Raw genomic sequence first — 21,795 nt, 5'->3', positions numbered from 1 at the left:
AGCCAGGAACTGAACTTAGGTCTCCAGCATGGGTTGCAGGGACTAGACTACTTATGCCATTAATGCTGCTTCCCAAGAATCTGCATTACCATGAAGCTGGAATACCAGGAAGCTGGAATCATGTTTCAAACTCAGGCACTCCAATATGGGATGCAGGCCCAAGCCAGACCAGTGGACAAGAGGTTTGTCATTAGGTATAATTTTGTCCCTTAGGAGACATGTGGCAATGTCTGAAGACATATTTTGCTGTTACAGATGAGTGTGCCAGGGGGAGGGATAGGTACTCTTTGCATCTATTAGCCAAGGATGCTATTAAATATTCTACAAAAACAAAGATCTTTTACAACAAAGAAATATACAACTTTACATGTCAGTACTGCTACTGTTGAGAAACCCTGGACTAGGTATTTCACTTGATAGAGCACAGTCAAGAGATCATTTCATTTGGAAGTTGATAAAAGTAGTTTTCTAATTTTAACTGTTTTGTGAGATAACATATATATCTGTAATATATCTATAATATAGCCATTTATATATATAAACTTAGGAAAAGAGGAATATCACACACAATCTGCAGAATTGAGAACAGAGAAAATAAAACAGAAAAAAAGTACAAAAATGAAAGGAGAAGGTAAATTTGTTAAATAAACAAGACGCTAGATATCTGAAAAAAACCTGTAAAATATATGAAATATCATCAGGTTCATAATAGTTTTTAAATGTCAATAAGATGTAGACAGAAAATACAAATAAGCAACATAAGTATTAAGAGAGGAAAACAGACCCACAAACATGAAAGAAATTAAAATGTACTGGTTAATACTGTATTAAAATTTTTAACAGTGCTATCAATCAAGTACAAATTTTATGAGACACAAAACTGTACTCTATGTTTCTGTGGAGGCATGTGTGCAGTTAACTATCCAGCAGTGATAAAGGCAGCTTCAAAACAGTGGTTACTTTAGGAAGCAAGAGATGGGAAAAATGAAGTTTAGGCTTTAACTACATGAACAATATTTTATTTTTATTTTTAAAAATATAATCTAAAGCAAACACACTTAAATGGTAACATCTGTTGAACCTGGGTGGTCAGTATTTGGGTGTCTGTTATCTTATGCTCTGACCTTTTCAGAATAAGTGATATGTTTCATAACTCAAAATTGAGAGAAAAGTTTTAAATAGCTCTTGTCATAGAGTTTTGGCAAAGGTCTTTTGAACAGCTAAATATATTAAATTTGAAGATTTTTCTCAGGCTTATTTTCCCAGTCAAAAAATTCAATTGGATTAATCAGTGATGATTTCTATTTTTAAAAACATATTTCCCCCTGATTATTTCATGTTGATAAGTTGTAGGAGGAGGTTAAGCATTTTCTGGGAACACTCACTGAAAATAAATGTCACATATCTAAATTCCAAATCCTACTTAGGATAGTAGAGGCGTTCAATCTTGATGGTAATTGGACAACCCAAAACTAAAGTATGTACCAAGCTTTGAGGCCATGGCAGGTACCGTTGGTACCACACCTTCTCTGATCAGCTTTTGTTTATACCCAGCCCACCCCCACCATCAGTCAGGCATGATTCTGTGTGTGGAATCAGGCTCCCGTTTTGATCCTTGAAATGCTCACTACCGTTCTCATTCTCTCACACTTCACCAGCTAACCCACGTCTCTGTCCTTCAGCCATCCCCACCTGCCATTTTCCCCTTCCAAGTCCTGCTGCCATTTGTAGAAACCATCCAAATCCTCTTCCTTCTGTTATTCTTGAGGAATTTTCACCAACCTCAGGCAGACCACACTTTTCCCCCTCCCCTGCTTTCAGCTTTCATCTCCTCTCCCTTAGGTACTGCTCATGTTAGCCCACACCAAAGAGCCTTAGACTCTCCCCAGACATAAATTTGGGTCAGGGTCATGGTTGGAGTTCAACTTTCATTTTAGTTCTGACTTGCAAAAGCTGTTAATAACTCCTTGGGGCCAGAAGCTCAGAACTCAGAGCACAAAACTTGGCTTCCTTCTTGTGAAACCTGGGAGAAAGGAACAGCGCTCCTTACACCAGCATCGAATAAAAATCTCACTCAATAACTCTACCATATTGGCACAAATAGTGCCAGATCCCATTCTTTCATAGAGTCTCTGCCACTCCCACAGATGAAAAAGTCAAATGCTCTTCTAGGAGGATCCTCTGGTAGAGCTGTTCTTTCAGCTGCTCCTTTTACCCTTCAGATTATTCAAAATACCTGGATGCAATCCAGGACGCCAATGGACCGGTTATCTACCTCCAGTTTGCCAATTCATTTTAGCACACCTTGTGCTTTTAGCATTATTTGTTCTCTTACCTCTGACCTGTCTCTGTCAAAAGACAATTTTAGAGTGGGAAACTCCCTAAGGTCTTCTTCAGGAGTGACTGAAGCCAAGAATTAATTGAGTCTCTCTGCTATCTCCTTTCTCATTTTCTAGATGGACCTTTTGCACTGTATCCATCTCACTGTTTTTTGGCAGGCTTCCTTCCTCTAATTTATTTAAAGAACTGCACATTATGGACTTTCCTGTTGCCTGCAAAGACCTCGTTCCATTCTTTTTGTGTCTGTTTACCTGTGAGTTTGCCTCTCACCATGCATGTTTGCTGCAGTCCCCCATTGATTCATTTGTTGGACAATCTTTTTGCTGTTGAAAATATGAAGGATATTACAAAAAGTTCACGATAAATACAAACTATGAAAAAATGCAAGGATTTCAATTTTTTTGCACTAAAAAACCACTTATCTTTAATTCATATCATTTTCATGAATTTTCTTTTGAAGTCATCTCATATGCTTTAACCAAGAATAAACTTTTAGATTTGGCCAGTAAATGGGCAGCATTTTATTTGATTGTCTGGCCTTTAGTTACAGGACACATATCTTTCCTGGCCTTCTTAGCATCTGAAAGATAATTTATATATTTTTTGTAGTCTTTAGGTTTTCTGTGGTTACTTTGTCACTAAGGATGTGTGTGTGCATGTGTGTGTGTGAATGTGCACAGATGTGAGGCCTTCAAACCATCTGTGGAAAATAGAATTAAATTATTGCTTTATTGGGGCAAAATAATGAGATCCATGCAGTTTCTTGTTCACAAAATACATTTTCCATGAACTACTTGAAAACAGCTAATATGCATGGATTCCTTTATTTTATTGCTAAATCAATGCCTGAAATTTTGTTATATTCTATTTTATAAATTGAATAGTTAGCTCATTTTAATGAGTATTTTTCTTTCTCTTTGAGATGTTGAGTTTAATTTTTTCAGTGACCACCATTAAAAAATATAGCACAAGGGCCGTTATTGTTGCCCAGTGGGCTAAGCCATCACCTGCAACACCAGCAACCCACTGGGCACCAATCCATAGCCCACCTATTCCACTTTCAATCCAGCTCCCTGCTAATACACCTGGAAAACAGCAGAAGATAGTCCAAGTAGCTGGGCCCCTGTTACCTTTGTGGGAGACCTGGGTGGTGTTTCAGGTTCCTGGCTTTGGTTTGGCCCAGTTCCAGCCATTGCAGCAATTTGGAGAGTGAATCAGCATATGGAAAATCTCTTTCTGGCTTTATTTCTCTCTCTACTCTATTTTCAAATAAATATGTATCACAGTGCTTCCTGAACTAGACCCTATCCATTGTTCCGCACCTGATACAGCGGATATGCCAGTTCATTATTGCTGTGCCTACAAGCCAATCCCAAACTCAGGGGCTTAAAAGAGCACACGTTTCTTAATGTTTATGAGTCTAATGATCAACTGAGCAGGTATGTTGTTTTGGCTAGGCTCATTCACATCTACGCAGTCAATTCTAGGCTAGGAAGCTCTCACATACTTGGAGTCAACTGGTGGTAAGTTGATCTGGGATGGCATTGGCTCAGACAGCTGGACTTGCCTTACATGTTACCCCATTCTCCATCAAACTAGTCCTAACTTACTTAAATGGTGTTCCAGGAGAGCATGGAAAACAGAAAAGTTCTTGAAGTTGCAGACTCAGAACTCGTGTTTGCTTACTTCAGCCAGATTCTTCCTTTTTTAATTTTTTTAAAAAAAGATTTTATTTATTTATTTAAGAGGCACAGTTACAGACAAAGAGAGGGAGAGATAGATAGAAAGGTCTTCCATATGCTGGTTTACTCCCCAAATGGCCACAATGCCTGGAGCTGAGCCGATCCAAAGCCAGGAGCCAGAAGCTTCCTCTGGGTCTCCCATGCAGGTGCAGAAGCCCAAGCACTTGGGCCACCTTCCACTGATTTTCCAGGATATAAACAGAGAGCTGCAGCTGAAGAGGAGCAGCCAGGACATGAGCCAGCACCCATATGGGATACTGGCTCAGCAGGCAGAGGCTCAGTCTATTATGCCATAACACCAGCCCCTTCAGCCAGATTATATCAGAGCATACCATAGGCCAGCCCAGATTCCATGGAGAGGGATAGAAGCTGTAGTTCTTGAAGGCAGAGATTCAAAGTCACGTTATAGGAAAAGTAGGTATAAGGAGTGACTAACTGGGGCCATTTTTACACTCATTCAACCTCCCACAGTTGATATTCTCTTATTCTTGATTCTAAAAATCAAAGTAAACACCAAATAATTTCAGAGCACTTAGTAGGAACATTGATCTTACCCTTCCTATTCTCATGAAATGTAAAGGCTCTGAAACAATGCAAGAAAGTGAAAGTTAGTGGTTTTGATTTATGAAATTCAGAATTCCTTTTTCTGAGTTTATTATTTAAAATCTGGAATACATTTTCTCATAGAAATATAAATGGCAATTTGGGATACATGCATTTTCAAGCCATAATTTATGGTATGCAATATAGTGCTAAATTATACCATAAATATTATAGGAAATAATTACCTTTGTGAGAGGTTTATATTTAAACATTTGTTACTTAATTAGTGCTAAGGATACCATAGTAAGTCACTCACCTGCCTACTCCCTGATTTGGTGATAGAGTTGGAAAATGACTATGTATCAAGAGAAACTGTATTGCACACTTTTATACACTAAACACTTTCAGATGTATTATCTGTTAAATTTTTACAACAGTCCACAGAGGAGAGTATCATTATATTCCTTTTTACAGTTAAGGAAGTGAAGAATCAATGATGATATATAACACATCCAAACTTACAATGCAGGAACGCTGTCAGTGCCCATCTAATTGCAAATGCCTTGCTTTTTCCACTGTTCCACTCTGCCCTGCTAAAACAAGTGCAGTGAACAAAGCAATGTCACATGCAGCATCTGAAATGAAGTCCGTAGGTTTGAATGACTCTGTCCATACTGAGTATCATTGTTGTAGAGAGGAACTGTAAACACGGTACTAATGTGACCATTTTGCTTCCCAAGTCTCTATCAAAAGATGATATGCTTTCCCAAGCAGAATAAGAGGACCAAAGTTATTGTCAGTGGGATCAATGTGAACATTGTACAACTGAAACCATTGTATATCAACCATACTACCAAAGGGTTTGGTATGACCAGAGAAGGAATGTTGCTCATTTGGAGGCTTACAAAAAAATAAATAGGAATTCAAGAATAAGAACCTACCAATGGACCATCCGTTTGAACACCATTGAGCCTAATGAATGTCAGTGTTCTGATCACTAGTGTGACATACAGTGTTCCAGAATGGAGATAATTGATCAAAAGTTTTCATAAAAAAGAACAGTTTTACAAGATTCATAAATTTCTTTTTCAACTTTGCATACTCTCCCAGGAAAGTTTATTAAAACTATTTGGTTTTTTCAGTTATGTTGGAAGGGAGGAATCACTCAATGGTACTCCAAATCATGAAATCGTATCTTTCAGACCTAAATATGCAGTTTCCTTCGTGTTTTCTTGGCGTGTTTTAAAACTTTCTAACTAACTTACATGCTGTAAAAGTTTCTTTCTAAGGTCATTGCTTTGAACTTGGGTTTGATTCAGATATTTAGCAACTTGTTAAAAGTCAAGAATCAAAAATTCTATCTACAAGAGAACAGGCAAGTTATATAAGTAAGTGAGGCAGTGCCAGGTGTCAGACAATTGGGACCAAAAGGGACAGTGGTGAATTAGATAGTACAGGTCTCACTGAAGGCACTCTAATTCTCATTAACAACAGCAACAACACTGCTAGCCAAACAAAATAAGCCTGCAGATCAGATTTTCTGCCAACATACCACTTCAATTATTAATGCACTGTGATTTGTAGAGTAGCCCAGAAAGGTTTCCCACACTTTAGTCATTGTAAAACAGAACAGCCCTTTACTGTACTTTAGCTTTTAATTAAAAGTTCTGGTTTTGCTAACTGAACTTCATGCTCTTAAAAAAATCACAAAACATTGTCCCCTTAGAAACTGAGCAGCCCACCAGCTTCCCATTCGTAGATGAATATTATCAGTGGAAGAGTTTCATTCATTCATTCATACATTCATTCATACATTTACTCAATCTTTAGTGAGTCTTCTCAATACTAACCACAGGATTGCAACTCCAGATGCATTTGTGATATTAACAGGTGATCTCTTATCCTTTCACCTGCATCGAGCCCAACTAAACTATGACCTCCAGATTCCAGTTGGAGCAGCAAGGGAATGACAAGCTCCCAAGCATCCTGAAAAAGGTCTGTGGGTGACAGTGCTGCCCCGACCAGGGTTGTCCATGGCAATGGAGGCACTCAAATCTGAGTGGGGTTAACAAGCAAAACTAGGAAGTTCAAAACATGGACTATAGGCAGAACACTGAAGAAACAATAGGAGAAAGCAAAAATTGTTATACAATTAGTTATTTAAGAAGCTAGTACAAAAAATAAATTATGGAAAAACTCATTAATTAGTGATGAATAAAAATGAATATGCAAAAATGAGCTAGGAAAGAACAGTAGAAGTTGACAGTAAGAGGGGGAAAAACACTTCTGATATCTGGGACCAGTTTGTGTAAAATATGATCTATCTTATTCCATTTTTTACCTGTAGAAAGAATTTGTTTGAATAAATATTTGTGACATCTTCATTGCTATTACCTAAACTGACATTCCAAGTCCTCAGTTAGTATTTTCCTGCTCAAGTGGTATGTACTGTCCAGATTTGAATTCTAACTGTGGTGTCATATTTTGTTACCAGGCCTCAAAAGCCTGGGGCCGGTGCTGTGGCATAGTGGGTAAAGCTGCTGCCTGCAGTGCCGGCATCCCATTTGGGTGCCGGTTCAAGTCCTGGCTGCTCCACTTCTGATCCAGCTCTCTGCTATGGCCTGGGAAAGCAGTGGAAGATGGCCCATGTCCTTGGCCCCCTGCACCGTGTGGGAGACCTGGAAGAAGCTCCTGGTTCCTCGCTTCTGATCGGCTCAGTTCCGGCCGTTGTAGCCAACTGGGGAGTGAACCAGAGGATGGAAGACCTCTCTCTCTGCCTGTTCTCTCTCTGTGTAACTTGAACTTTTAAATAAATAAATAAATCTTTAAAAACAAAACAAAACAAGAAAAGCCTGCTGTAGAAAAATCTTGTGTCAAACAGGAATTTTATATTATTCCAAATTACATTGTTCCACTTTTAGACCTGTCTTTATCTTTCCTATAGAGTTTAAAACCTATATTATTTTTCCTTTATTATTTATTATTTTCACATTATTAAGATTTGTGATATTTTCAATATGTCTCACACTCCTAATGCACACAGTTGTTTGGGAGAAGAGAGGAGAAGAGAGGAGAGGAAAGGTGAAGAGGGGAGGGGAGGGGAGGAGAAGGGAGGGGAGGAGAGGGGAGAGGAGGAGAGGGGAGGGGAGAAGAGAAGGGAGGGGAGGGGAGGAGAGGGGAGGGGAGGAGTAGGGAGGGGAGGGGATGGAAAAGGGAAAAGGGAGAAGGGAGAAGGGAAGCAGAGGAAAAGAGAGATAAACTCATTGCGTTTCTGTGTTCCATCAAATCTAATATTATATACCTGGATCTACTCCCATTTTATCTGCCTTGCATTTTTATAATGGAAGGTGAATCCTACACTGCTCAGGATATCTCTTTCCTGCCATATCCCAATCTCACTGTCACTACTAGATCATTACCATAAATTTACAAGCTAATCTATTTTACAGATATTTCGTACAATCCTATATGCACCTCTAGTTATGTCAGATTTCTGCTGTTTTTATAGCAAAATTTATATAAGGAAATATAAAGAGACTCTCTTTCCATCCAAACCCACATTGTCTTCTCAACCTAGTCTGTTGTCCTCTTACTCCATTTATATTATTCTTTTCAATGTTATGAGTGATTTTCTTTTTGCTCTGATAATGGCAAACTCAACAAATAGAATTTAATTAGTTATTACAATAACTCCTTTTGTTTGCTTAATGTTTGCATGATATATTTTTTCATTCTTTTACTTTTCAGCAAAAGCCCACTTAACTTGTATTTTATTTATTAGAGAGAGAGAGAGAGAGAGAGGGAGAGAGAGAGAGAGGAGATTCCATTATTTAATAGAAAGGAAGAGAGAGAGAGAGAGAGAGATTCCATTTGCCACCTCACTCCCCAAATGCCAATACACACCAAGGGTGGGCCAGGAACTAGGAACTCCATCAGGGTCTCCACAATATTGGCAGGAAACCAATACTCCAGTCATGATCCTACATATATTAGGAGGACGCTAGATAGCAAGTGGAGGTGGGACAATCTCAGGCACTTTGGTATGGGATGGGGGCAGCCCAAGCAGTGGCTTAACCCACTACACTATCTCAACTCCCATATACTCTGACTTTTAATATGCCAAAATCATTAGATTAATTTGAATTTCTTATAGAGAGTATATAGTTAGATCATGTTTTAGTTCACTATGATAATTTCTATTTTTATGGGTATATTTAGACCACTTGCATTTAATGTAATTGTTAGCATTTAATGGATTAAGTTTGCATTTAATTTCTTCATTTTCTACTTTTTCTGTTTTTTTTTTCCTTGCCTCCTTGTGGGTTACTTATAAAATTTTTTAGAATGACATTTTTATACAGTTCATTTTAATTTTATCTCTTTGTATTATCCTTTAAATGATTGCTCTATGTATTATATAACACCACCATCTAATGGTGTCATTATTTTACCAGCTCAAATAATGTATAGAAAGATGAACTCTCTGTTTGCCCCCTTGTCCTGAAGTGTTCATGACTGTCTTAAATATTTCCTGCTTATACATTTGGAACTATAGCAGACAATGTTATATTTCTTGTTTCAATAATCAAAAGTAATCTAGAAAACTCAATAGAAGGAGGAAAATCATATTTATCCATGTTTTGCTTACTATGTACATTCTTCCTTCTCAATGTTCTAAGATTCCTTATTGTATAAATTTTGTCTGAATAAAGAAAAATTACTTTTCTTATAAAATTCTTTTTTTGCACCCCCACACCAAAAAACAAGTGTAAAATACTGTTTGAGTACTAGTTATAGCATTATTCACATTGTACAACACATTAAGGACAGAGATCCTACATGAGGAGTAAGTGCACAGTGACTCCTGCTGTTGACTTAACAAATTGATGCTCTTGTTTATGGCATCAGTAATCACCCTAGGCTCTTGTCATGAGTTGCCAAGGCTATGGAAGCCTTTTGAGTTTGCCAACTCTAATCTTATTTAGACAAGGTCATAGTCAAAGTGCAGGTTCTTTCCTCCCTTCAAAGAAAGGCACCTCCTTCTTTGATGGCCTGTTCTTTCCACTGGGATCTCACTTGCAGGGATCTTTCATTTAGGTTTTTTATTCTTTTTTCTTTTTCCAGAGTGTCTTGGCTTTCCATGCCTAAAATAGTCTCATGGGCTCTTCAGCCAGATCTGAATGCTTTAAAGGCTGATTATGAGGCCAGAGTGCTGTTTAGGACATCTGCCATTCTATGAGTCTGCTGTGTATCCTGCTTCTCATGTTGGATCGTTCTCTCCTTCTTACTACTATCAGTTAGTATTAGCAGACACTAGTCTTGTTTATGTGATCTCTCTGACTCTTACACTTTGTTTTTCGGTGTGGGTGCAAACTGTTGAAATATTTACTTAATATATGCAAAATTGATTTTCTGTATTTAAGTTAATTGAAAATGAATCTTGATGTGAATGGAATGGGTGAGGGAGTGGGAGATGGGAGAGTTGCAGGTGGGAGGGAAGTTATGGGGGGAAAAGCCATTGTAATACATAAGCTGTACTTTGGAAATTTATATTTATTAAATAAAAGTTTAAAAAAATTCTTTTTTTTTTCATTCTCAGAGAATCCTAACACCCTGTTGAACCTTCTCTGACTTCATCTGGGTAGGGGTGAAGGGTGAGGGTTGGGGCAATAGTGGATGTGTAGGCTTCTCCTGTGGCTTGTGCTAACATAGTTAGGGGTCAGGTCATATTTTCATTTCTGTGGCATTTGCTGGAATATGGTATTTATTGTCTAAAGTATTCTTGCCTGCTAGGCTTCCCTTGCTCTTGTCCTTTGACTAGAGAGAGGATACTTTAGATGGAGCTTCTTTTTGGCTTGTGTTGGTGTTTCCAGGTTGCCAGTCTCTTTGGCTGGCTGAGCTAAACGAGGCAAAAAGAAAATGAAAGGGGCACATCCTCATGTTTCCTCTCAAGGATTGAGTCACTAGTTGATCTGGATTCTTCTTTCAGAGTACTTTTATTTTTGTTTGATCTATAATGTCAATGGTTTTTAGTTGTACTTAATAATGGAAATGAGAGAAAGTATGTCTACCCCATTTCCTGGAGTGGAAGTTCCTCCACCATGCTCTTTTAAGTCATATTCTATGTTTGTGGTTTTGAATATGGTTTTCATCTTTGTAATAATTTGAAATTGCTTTTAATGTTTTCTCTGAGCTCTACAAGCCCATTATTCATTTTTGTTGATTTGTAATCTATTTTTTAAGCTATTCTAGGAGCCATTATATTGTTTCTATGAGAAACCATCTGCCTGAATTATTAAGTTTGGAATTTTTTCTGTGGTGAATTCTCATCTGTTTTTTGATTATGCTACTTTTCCACTATAAGATTTTTATTAAGTGACATCTTTATGCATAATATTAAGTCATATTACATAAACTATGGTTGGCTATAATAATAATCTATGACTAGAACATAGCGAGAGGGAAAGGAAAAAAATACTTCATAGGCAACATAGCTTTTTCAAATGACAATGTACTTCAGCATAAAACATAGTTGTTAGTACATTCATTGTGGCAGTGAAGATGCCACATAGGACACCCATATCCCATGTTAGAGCCCTGGGTTCGATTCCTTGTTCCTCTCCCAATTCCAGCTTCCTGCTACTGAGCTCCCTGGAAGGCAGCAGGTGATGGACCAAGAAGTTGAGTCCTTTCCACACACATGGGAGTCTTGGCTCTGTGTCTTGGCTTACCCAGCCCTGGCTACTACAGGCATGTGAGGAGTAAAGCAGCACATAGGAGAACTTCCTCTGTCTCTTTGCAATTCAAATAGGATAATTTTTAAAAGTTAAAGCAGTAATAAGACGTGTTTAGAGGTGAAAAATATCCACAAAATAAAGAAATAACAAGACATAGACTCTGGCCGGCGCCGTAGCTTAACAGGCTAATCCTCCGCCTTGCAGCGCCGGCACATCGGGTTCTAGTCCCGGTCGGGGCGCCAGATTCTATCCCGGTTGCCCCTCTTCCAGGCCAGCTCTCTGCTATGGCCCCGGAAGGCAGTGGAGGATGGCCCAAGTCCTTGGGCCCTGCACCCCATGGGAGACCAGGAGAAGCACCTGGCTCCTGGCTTCGCGCAATGAGCCGGCCGCAGCAGCCATTGGAGGGTGAACCAACAGCAAAGGAAGATCTCTCTCTCTCTCTCTCTCTCTCTCTCACTATCCACTCTGCCTGTCAAAAAAAAAAAAAAAAAAGACATAGACTCTGCTTCCTCCCACATAGAGATCAATTTAATAGCAATATACAGACTAGTTCCTTTTGTGAGAAATAAAGAAACAAGTTAAGAGGCTTTTGCACCCCAGGCCAACACAAAACCAGCCACATCAAATCTGGTAGGAATATTCATGATACCTTCTAAACCACAGCTCCTCCTCCCATCACAGAAGCATGTGATCCTATGTAGATTCTCAGCTTCTGGCATCTCTGGAGGCAAAGAAAAGATTGGACCTTCAACCCAACATTCAAATTTTCCAGGGAGCCACATGAGGAACTGGCTTCAGTTTTGATTGTTTCAGCACTGTGGAGGCCCAGTAAATTCCAGATGCCCGAGCACCTCTGAGATCAAAAGGAGCTGAGAAGCATGCTGCTTCTCCAAAAGACAGGCAGGACAGCAGAGGATCATCCAGCCTAATGGTATCTCTCTCTGGGGGCCAGAAGAAGACTAGACCACTGTCCAGTGTCACCTGAGGAATTTGTCTCCGCCTTGCTTGTCTTAGAGGACAGAGTACGTATAGCAGATTCTAGAAACCTAGAGGCCTCTGAGAACAACAGAGAGCTGGCTAACATGCGACTGTATCAGAAGAGTATGGCACAGCAGCTAGAAACCAGACACAGGAAGAGATCAGGAGTTGCTGAGAAAAAAAAAAAATCATCAAATCCCATTAATTAGTAACCTACAGATACAAATCAGGGAAGATATAACCACATAAAAGGGTTAAGCCGCTGCCTAGAATGCAGAATCCCATTTGAGTACCAGTTCTAGTTCCAGGTGTTCCACTTCCAAACCAACATGCTGCTGATGAGCCTGCAAAAGCAGCAGAAGATGGCCCAAACACTTGGGCCCCTGCAACTTTCATGGGAGACCTGGATGAGTTCCTGGCTCCTGGCTTAGGCCTAGTCCAGTCATAGCCATTGTGGCCATTTGGAGAGTGAACCAGTGATGGAAGATCTTTCTGTCTTTCCATCTCTCTCTGTAACTCTGCATTTCAGATACATAAATAAATCTTTCAAAATAATTTTTAAAAGTGGCTGAAAATTTCCTAAATCTGGGGAAGAAAATGGACACTCAGAATCAAGAATCTCAACAGATTCCAAACAAAATGAACCAAAATAAGTCCACTCTAAGACTCATTAAAATGAAAGAATCCAAAATCTAAGAAAAATATTTCTGGGAGCAACTAGAGAAAAATGTCTGTCAGTGTATTTTGCAGCACTAATTTTTCAGGCCAAAAGAGAATGGAATAAGTGTTTAAGGATAAAAACAAACAAACAAACAAAACACAAAAATCCCTTACAATTAAGAAAAGTAGATGTAGGGGCCGGCACTGTGGCATAGAAGGCTAAGCCTCCGCCTGTGGCACCAGCATCCCATTTGGGTGCCGGTTCTAGTCACAACTGCTCTTCTTCCCATCTAGCTCTCTGCTATGGCCTGGGAAAGCAGGAGAAGATGGGCCAAGCACTTGGTCCCCTGAACTCACATGGGAGGCCTGGAAGAAGCTCCTGAATCCTGGCTTCAAACTGGCCCAGTTTCAGCCATTTGGAGAGTGAATCAGCAGATGGAAGACCTTTCCATCAGTCTCTCACTCTCTCTCTCTCTCTCTCTCTCTCTCTCTCTCGCTACCATTCAAACAAATAAACACTTTAAAAAAAAGTATATGTAGCAAAACTGTCCTTTAGAAATGGAAAGGCCAAGACTTATAAGATAAGAGCTGGGTGAGTTCATTATTCCAAGAGCTGCCTAAGAAGAAATACTAAAACAAGTCCTTCAAGTTGGAATAAAAAAAAAAAAAGAAACACTAAACAGAAATATGTAGGCACCTGAAAGCATGCATCTTTCTGGTAAAGGTAAAAATATGGACAAATACAAAATGGTGAAATACTACAATGGTGTGAAAGTTACATAATTATGGTACAGAAGTTAAAAGACAAAAGTTTAAAAATGCTCATTATAAAAATATGTTAAGGAATACACAAAATAAAAAGGTAAAAATTATTCAATAATACAATATACATATGAGTTGAAAAGTAAAAGTGTGTGATTGAAGTCAAGTTGTTATCAGTTTAAAATAGATTGTTATTACTACAAGGTGTTTTATGAAAGTCCTAAGGTAACCACAAACAAAATAGCTTGAGAAGATACACAAAACAAAATGAGAAAGGAATCAAAGCATGTCACTGCAAAGCATCAATGAAATACAAAAGAATGCAGCAAGAGTGGACAAAAAGGACAAATAGGCAATAAAACAGGGAGAAAACATTTACCAAAATGACAAGATATAGTCCTTCTCTGTCAAAAATTAATTTAAATGTAAATAGATTAAAGTCCTCAATAAAAGACACATAGTAGCTGAATACATAAGAAAATGAGACCCAACTATATGTTCTCTATAAGAGAATCACTTCAGATTTAAGGGTATACATAATACTGAAAGTAAGAGAATGGAAAAAGATATTCCATGCTAATGGTCACCATAAAAAGAATCAGAGTGGTCATATTTATTTTATTAGGCAAATAAATTTAAATAAGAAAATGTCACAAGAGACAAAGGAGGATATTAATATGGTAAAGGATCAATTCATCAAGAAGATATAATAATTATATATATGTATGTATGTATATATATATACCCAACATCACAGCAACTAAATATGTAAAACCTTGGCAGAAATGAAGGGAGAGTAAGCAAGAACACAGTAAGAGACTTCACTATTCAACTTTCAATAATAGAATATCCACATAAAAGTAAATAAAGAGCTAGAAGACTTCAACAAAACCATAAAATAAAAGTATCTAATAGACCTATACATTAAATTTTACTCAATACCCATGTAATACATATTTTTCTCAAGTACATAGGAAACATTCTTATGAATGGATCACATATTGGGTCACAAAAAAGTCTTAAATAATTACAGACTTACCAAGTGCCCTTCCTAACTTTAATAAAATGAAATTATACTTCAAAAGAAGGAGGAATATTGTAAAATTCAGAAGTATGTGGAAATCAAATGACACACTATCAAGCACAAATGAATAAAAGAACAAATCAAAAGGAAAATTTAAAAAATGCCTTGAGACAAAATCGAAATACAACACACCAAACTTACAGTTTACAACAAAGCAGTAATAATATGAAAGGTTAAGGCTTTAAACACCTACATTAAAAAAAAAAAAACAAACAAGAAATAAGCAACTAACTGTACACATCAATGAACTTGAAAAAGAAAAACTAAACAAATCAGCAGAAGGAAACAACACAGACTAGAGAAGAAATAAATAAAACAGAGAACTGAAAAAGGAATAGGAATAATTAAAAATGGAGATTTTTTGAAAAGAAAAGCAACAAAATAGACAAACATTTAGCAAGACTGAAAGAAATAAGGAGAAGATTTACATAAACAGAATCAGAACTGAAGACACATTATAACTGATACCACTGAAATAATATTAACAGCCCACTATGAAAAATTTTATGCCAATAAATTGAATAACTAGAAGAAATGGATAATTCTTAGAAACATAAATCTACAAAGACTGAATTCTGAAGAAGTAGAACACCTGAACAGATCTAACTAGTAAAAAAATTGAATCAATAATCAAAAACCTTCCAACAAAGAGAAGTCCAAGACCAGATGGTTTCACTGGTAAATGCTATCAAACATTTAAAGAATTAATGCCAATCCTTTTCAAATGCTTCCAAAAAATTGAAGAAGAGGGAATCCTTCCAAATTCATTTTATGAGGTTGGCATTACTCTAATACCAAAGCCAGATGAGAACACTGCAAGAAAAGAAGAATATAGGCCATTATCCATGATGAATATAGATGCAAAATTGCTCAACAAACTACCAGCAAACTGAATTAAACAGCACATTAAAAGGATTATTCAGCATAACCAAAGGGATTTTTATCCCTAAGAAGTAAAGATGGTTCAACATTTAAAATATAAAAATCAATCAATGTGAAAAAAACACATCAAGTAAATGAGGGAGAGAAATCACATGATCATCTGGACAGATAAATTAAAAGGATTTGACGAAATTCAACATCCTTTCATGATCAAAAACATGATACACATAAAAAAACAGAATCAAATTAATTCAATGTAATAAAGATTATATGTGAAAAGCCACCAGGTTACATGCTAATTGATAAAAAACTGAAAACTTTTCCTCTAAGCTCAGGAACAAGGCAAAGGTGTCCACTCTCACCATTTGTTTTCTTTCTTTTTTTTTTTTTTTTGACAGGCAGAGTTAGACAGTGAGAGAGAGAGAGAGAGAGAGAGAGAGACAGAGAGAAAGGTCTTCCTTTTCTGTTGGTTCACACCCCAAGTGGCTGATATGGCTGGTGCCTGGCAGGCGGCGCGCTGCGCCGATCTGAAGCCAGGAGCCAGGTGCTTCCTCCTGGTCTCCCATGCAGGTGCAGGACCCAAGGACCTGGGCCATCCTCCACTGCACTCCCGGGCCACAGCAGAGAGCTGGACTGGAAGAGGAGCAACCAGGACAGAACCAGTACCCCAACCAGAACTAGAACCCAGGGTGCCAGCGCCGCAGGTGGAGGATTAGCCTAGTGAGCCGCGGCACCGGGCTCACCATTTGTTTTCAACACAGAGCTGCAAGCCCTAGCCAGAAGAATTAGACAAGAAAACAAAATAAAATGCATCCAATAGGAAAGGAAAAAAATGAAATTATCTCTATTCACAGATGACACTATCTTATATGTCAAAAACTCTATAAATATTCTACACAAAATAAAACTGTTGAAACTTATAAATGAACTCAGTACCATTATAGAATACAAAATCAAGATACCAAAAAAAAAAAAAAAACTCATTGCATTTCTATATACTAACAATGAACATTCTAGAAAGGAAATTTTTTAAATCCCATTTATAGCATTAAAAAGAATTAAATATTTATAAAGAACAAAGGAAGCCAAAACTATGCACTGAAAACCATAAACATTGTTAATAGAAATGAAGGAAAACATAAATAAATGGAAAGAAAGCATGTGTTCCTGGTGAAAGAGTTAATAATTTTAATTTCTCCATATTGCTCAGAGTGGTATACAGATTCCATACAAAATCCCAACGTTAATTTTTACAAAAATAAATAATATCTTAAAATTTATATGGAACCATACAGAACATGCCAAGCAATCTTAAATGAAACAAAAGCTAAAAGCTTCACACTTCCTTATTTCAAAACAGCACAAAGCTACAGTAATCAAAACACTATAGTCCAAACATGAAGTCAGAAATCCCGACTGATGGAATAGAATAGAGAGCCCATAAATAAACTCATTCATATGTAGTCAACTGATCTTTCACAACAGTTCCACAATACACAATGAGTAAAGAGTAGTCTCTTCAATAAATGGTGTTAGGGAAACTGGATATCCACATGCGAAAGAATGAAGTAGAACCCTATCTTACACCACACATAAAAATCAACTCAAAATGGATTAAAGACTTAAACATAAAGCCTGAAAACACATGGGAAGATCTTCATGGCTTTGGTATTGGCAATGTTTTTTGTATATCATGACATCAAAAGCATAAATAAACAGAGACAAATGAAATTACATAAAAAACTTAAAATGTTTCTGTATAACAATGGGCAAAATCAATAGTGTGAAAAGATGATCTACAGAATGGGAGAAATTATTCACCAAACTACACATCTTATAAGAGGGAAATATCCTAAATGTATGAGAAACTCAAGTAACTCAATGCCAAAAAGCACCAAAACAAATTAAAAATGAGCAAAAGACTTAAATGGACATACAGGAATGTATAAGTATATAGTATAGTATATATTATACTACAGGATAGTATCCATGTTATCAGGAAAAAAAACTGCATTGAGGAAAGCTTTATACATTTCAGAAACAATGATATTTTTTTTCCTCAGTGACTTTAGGTTACACTCATTTTCTCCATCACCTTCAAATTGTATGATCCAGGAAAAGTTTCTTACTCTCTCCACACCCCTCACACATAAAAATAGAGATAACTATGCATATTAAATGGGGCTAGATCTACATAATTGTTTTAGAGAAGTGTGGGGCCCATAAGAAACATTCAATAAATGATCTTCCAAAAAGATACACTGCAATTAAATAAATTTTACTGAGTATGAAGCACTTCTAGAAGGCAGAGTGTGTGCAATTCAGTACAGAATCATGACTGTCCCTCACATTCTTCCAATAATTTTATATTGGCTCTTGCTCTGATCAGTACATGACCTGATCTATTGAGACTCAGTAGCGAAGTTGGCATATTACTTACGAGTCATTCATTTTCAAAAACTGTTGTTAGAAACAAAGAAACTGGGATGGCTGTTTGGTATTTCATTTAAGATGCTGCTTGGGATGCCACAATCACATGATGGAGTACCAATTCCAGCTTCCAACAAACAGCTGCTCTGAGAGGCAGAAGCTGATGGCTCAAGCGGTTGGGATCTGATTGAAGAGGCTCCTGGTTTTGGCTTGGCCAACCCCCGAATGCTGTAGACATCTGAAGAGTGAACCAGCAGATGGGAAAATCTACTTTCTTTTCAAATAAAAAATAAATATTTTTTTAAATCAAGAAATTTTAAATCAGACAAAAGGAACAAACGGTAGGGCAATTTCTCAAGCTTGTAAAGCAATTCATTGGCATCCACAAGGACATGTATCTTTCTTTCTTTCTTTGACTGTTTTTCCATTTTTCATTTTATCTTTAGTCCCATGTTGGTTCTTCTAATGATAAGATAGCTGTAGGAAGTAGATGAAGTAGCCTACTTGGCAGATTTTTTTATCTGTAGAAACATGAAAGAGAGAGAGAGAGGGAGGGAGATCTGAATCCCCAGCATGTGAATATTTCTTTCCTTTCAGTCTTATTGGGTCATTTTAAGGAATGAGTTTCCTCCTTGATAATAAGGAAATATAAATTGATAGAATTACTCTAACAAGGATCCCCTCTGAAACTGGACAAGGGATAAATATCTGAGAAAAGCTGGGGTATGTTAAGAGGAAGTGGAAAAAGTGGAAATAAATGAAATAAATGCTGAATAATCAGCCAACCATATTAATTAATTAACTAAGGTCAATTTCCCTAAAACCATAAAGCAGAGGCTAAAGCAAATCTATGTCCAAAAGATCCAGATAAGGTTATTTTCTTAGAATGTTCACTTTATCAGGTAACTATTTGAGATTTCATTGATTTCAAGGACTTCACTGCATACATCTCACTAAGATTTTTAAAAAACTTCTCCCCAAAATTGCATAATAAATTATATAAATTTTAAAGTATAACTATAAAAATGGACCTAAATGGTTCAATCTTTGTTAAATTTCTTTTGTCTGTTCCTTGGATCTAACAATATATCTAGAATATAGAATTTACATTCTAACAGGAAATATTATAAATTAGGCTTCCATGTTTTGTGCTTTAAAAATTGTTTATTAGTAGATCTGGAACTACACTGAAATAATTTAAATTTTACAAGTATTTTTTTGCATTTAGTGAAATATTAAAAGTATATTTAGAACTAGCTACAAAGCCAGTTGGAAGAAAGTGTGAAGGAACAAGTGCGGAGGTGGTTAGCAAATGTCTTTTAGTAGATGATGAGACTCTGAGTGTGTTTTAACATGCTGTGGGTGTACTAGTTAAAAGACTAATTGTTAACACGAGAGAAGAAATGGAACAAAGTTTAAAAACAAAATGATGAGAATCATTGATTAGTTCTTTTTGTCACACAAAGTGTGACTTACGTGTTTAAATCTTGAAGTCATCTGCTGAGAGCACACATATTACAAGTTCTCAGTAGATATTCTTTTACCTATATTTAGTACAAAAGCAATCACTATTCTTAGTGAAATTATTCCACTCTACTCTGTGTAATTTTATTGCTCTTGGTCTGAACAGTGACAAATTAATTATTTCTGCCCAGATTTTCAGGGATTATCACCTCAGTTGATGACATTTTCACACGGCTGTGTCTCAGCACCCATTGTTCAGAACATTGACTCCAGCAGGATTGAGGTACAAGCAAGGTTTAGATTAAAAGAATATCCTCAAGCCTCACAATTTTGTGTAAAAAAAATTAAGATCGAATTAACCCCTAGACTTCCAGTCCCAAATATCACAGGTTTATTTATACCTACGTTTTGGATCCTAGGATCTCACCCCAACTCCAGGTGTGCTGTATTAGTTTCCTACGATGCTAGAGCAAAGCATCATGAATTGGGAGATTTAGAACAAAAGATAGTTATGGTCTCACAGTTTCTGAAGGCCACAAGTCCCAAGTTAAACTCATCAGGGCCCTAGGGAAGGCTACCCTATGGAGCTCTTGCCTTGCTTATGGAAGCCACAGGCATTTTTTTTTTTTTTTTGGCTTGTGAATAACTGTCTTCCCTGTCTCTTCACATTTGCTTCCCTCATTGTCTGTCTCTGTGTCCAGGTTTCTCTCTTAAAAGACATCAGTCGTGTTGGATAAGGGCCTACCTTAAAGGCCTTCTTTTAACTGGATTACCCCCGTAAAGACCCTGTTTCCAAATATGGTCACATTCAGAAGTACTAGGGAGTAGAATTTCAACATGTCTTTTTGGATGACATAATTCAACCCACAACATGAGCCTTCTTATCTTAGCATTGGTGGGAAACTCCAGGTCATATCTGCCACGTGCTGGTCAGGCAACCATCCATGTGCTACCCTCCATCTATTTTGGTGCATGGCACTCAACATGGTCCTAGTCTGGAATCTCTATTCAGACAATTATTAGTTGGATGACTAATGTGTGCCAACCATGAGAATATATTAGAAATAGCCAAAGATGAAAACCAGACCATTTCTTTTATTATTATTATTCTTTTTCTTTTTTATTTAGTAAATATAAATTTCCAAAGTACAGTTTATGGATTACAATGGCTCCACCCCCGATAATTTCCCTCCCACTCGCACCCCCCCATCTCCCACTCCCTCTCCCATTCCGTTCACATCAAGATTCATTTTCAATTATCTTTATATACAGAAGATCGATTCAGTATATATCAAGTAAAGATTTCATCAGTTTGCACCCACACAGAAACACGAAGTGTAAAATACTGTTTCAGTACTAGTTATAGCATTACTTCACACTGGACAACACATTAAGGACAGATCCCACATGAGAAGTAACTACACAGTGACTCCTGTTGTTGACTTAACAATTTGACACTCTTGTTTATGGCGTCAGTAATCTCCCTAGGCTCTAGTCATGAGTTGCCAAGGCTATGGAAGCTCTTTGTGTTCGCCAACTTCGATCTTATTCCAACAGGGTCATCATAGTCAAAGTGGAAGTTCTTTCCTCCCTTCTTTGATGGCCCCATTCTTTCCACTGGGATCTCACTCACAGAGATCTTTCATTTAGGTTTTCCTTTTTTTTTTTCCCCAGAGTGTCTTGGCTTTAAAGCAGTCAGAGGATACAGAGAGTGTAAAGGCGCTGAGGTAATAAAGAGCTTGAACTATTTTGAGATCCAAAGGCAGATAAGGTGTATGGACCTTGCTATAACCTTTCACAGAGTGATAGAATAAGAATGTCTAGGGACCAGCACTGTGGTGTAGCAGGTAAAGCCACCGCCTGTAGTCTCAGCATTTCATATGAGTGCCAGTTTGAGTCCTGGCTGCTCTACTTCCACTCTAGCTCTCTGCTATGACCTGGGAAAGCAACAGAGGATGACCCAAGTCTTTGGGCCCCTGCATGCATGTGGGAGACCCCGAAGAAGCTCCTGGCTCCTGGCTTCAGATCAGCCCAGCTCTGGCCGTTGTGGCCATTTAGGGAGTGAACCAGCGGGTGGGAGACCTCTCTCTCTCTCTCTGTAACTCAGCCTTTCGAATAAATCTTTAAAAAAAAAAAAAAGAGGCCGGCGCCGTGGCTCACTAGGCTAATCCTC

This window comes from Lepus europaeus, chromosome 12, assembly GCF_033115175.1.
Source record: "Lepus europaeus isolate LE1 chromosome 12, mLepTim1.pri, whole genome shotgun sequence".
NCBI classification, from domain to species: domain Eukaryota; kingdom Metazoa; phylum Chordata; class Mammalia; order Lagomorpha; family Leporidae; genus Lepus; species Lepus europaeus.
The sequence above is the reverse complement of the archived record's forward strand: the minus strand, read 5'-3'. Positions refer to the sequence as shown.